Raw genomic sequence first — 1,955 nt, 5'->3', positions numbered from 1 at the left:
CGGAGGATTTCCCGCTCGAATGACGTCCCGTCTTGGACAAATTGATTCCCCGGGCGAGCTGTGACACACCTGGGAATGCTTCTCGTAATCTACCATTCTCCAAATTTTACATCGGCATAAGCGTTGCAAGATATTTTTGTAGGGGTGTCAGGACACTGATGAAACCTAATTACCAGAATTAATACCACAGTTATAATTGTTATTTTACGATAATTATAATTATAAACTAATGAAAATATATTTTATTTAACATTATTGTAAGCCCTGTCTTATACATGCACAAGACATACAAAAGACGTAGGTTCAAATTAAACAATATAACTTTAATACATGGAAGCCATTCACGTACATCTTACACACTGTTACTATAACAACCAATCAATAACATGCTACAGAATACAAATTCTTCTTCTTCCTCTTATCATGCGTCTATCATCTCCTCCTGGAGTCTCTTTTTTTTTTGTTTTAAGTGCTGGTCTCACCGTATCTATCAGGAGGTCTCCCAAGTCTATTCGACCTTCTGAGTGGTGGTTGGTTTTCGTTCTCTCTTCTTCCCTCTGCATCCTTAGGTCTCTTGCTAGCTCTTTTAGCTATAGTCAAGAACTGGTTCAGACCGAAAGTATCGTCTTCATCTTTCTCAGACTGAATAGGTCCGCTGCGTGCTGCTCCAAGGTCCGTGCCACTGAATTCCTTGTCTGGGACAAAACTGTTTGTTTTAATTATTTTCTCCAAATCACCTCCATTCACATCCTTGTTCAGATCTCTTGATGGTCTGTAAATATGTTGGCCCAGAGTTCGTGCATGCCACCAAGGTTTATCATACACGTTGTACGCTTCGTCATCTCCGTACCCACTGTCCATCCTCTTTGATTGGTTGAACAGCTTCTGGTCAAACTGAATGTCGTCACTGGCCATGCTCTTAGCTGGCATTCCAATGGCAATCTGTTTACTAATGTCCCTCTCCCTGTCTCTCCGGAGCTTCGGTCTTTTATGTCCGTCATATCGCAGTTGGTCACGTTCCCTTGATTCCTTGTCTTTCTGGGTAAGTTTCTTCTCCAGCTGCGCTCTCAAACCTTCACTTTCCGGTATTTTTGTATTAATATCTGCGTTGTAATTTCGTCCGGACCCCGTATTTGTGAACATTGTGTTACATTGTGCTAACAAGTTCCTCCAACCTGGATGAATACTGTCGAGCCATGAACGTCCAATCAATGGATAACGCAGTTCTTCTTCACACAATATAACCGGTAATTTATACAATATATCATTCAATGATAAATCAATGAAAGCTTGACCTTTCAACTTCAAATTATTATTATTCACACCTCGTAACTTAAGTGTAGTGAATTGTGTTCGCCGATGAGGAAACATTTTTTTGAAAGACTTGCTATTGAACAGCGTAACTGTAGATCCAGTATCTAGTTCACATCGTATAATTCGTTTATCAATACACAGATTAACTACGCATGGTTCCGCTGACATAAGAACATTAGTGCCATCTACAACTTTTGTCTTTGGCTTGAAACTAACACTCCTTGCTTTTGAACGATTGAGCGTAGCATCTTCCACTTGTGAATTGTCTGTGCTTGATGAAATAGTGCAAGTATCTTTTGGCGGATGAGAATCACTAACTTCAACGTGCAATAAAGACAAACCATGAAATTCATTATGTATGCTTTGTTCACCAACAATAGCGTCTAAAGGTTCAATATTCGACTTAGAAGTTTGATCCGAGGTAATTGTCTTACTCGTAAGTTTATGGTTCTTTTTCCTAAACTTGCATTTTACATGCCAATGACCTTTCTTTTTACAAAATGAACATATCGAATATTTTGCTGGACAATGTCCAAGATCATGTCTTCTGGAGCATCTATCACATTCTTCAGTGCTTTTATTACTTTTATCCCGAGGAGTAACAAAGTTATTTTTGCTTGCTTGCGAGGACTGGAAACATG

General features: G+C 39.3%; 1 pseudogene; it reads right to left on the bottom strand.

Annotated features, from left to right (window-relative positions):
* Positions 1-465: 465 nt before the first annotated feature.
* LOC145998330 (puff-specific protein Bx42 pseudogene) lies at positions 466-1,143 on the bottom strand (annotated as a pseudogene).
* Between the last annotated feature and the right edge of the window lie 812 nt (positions 1,144-1,955).

The sequence above is a fragment of the Lepisma saccharinum genome, chromosome 14, assembly GCF_977018435.1.
Source record: "Lepisma saccharinum chromosome 14, izLepSacc3.1, whole genome shotgun sequence".
Lineage (NCBI taxonomy): Eukaryota > Metazoa > Arthropoda > Insecta > Zygentoma > Lepismatidae > Lepisma > Lepisma saccharinum.
Note: the sequence above shows the minus strand (reverse complement) of the source record. Positions and strands in the feature narration are given on the sequence as shown.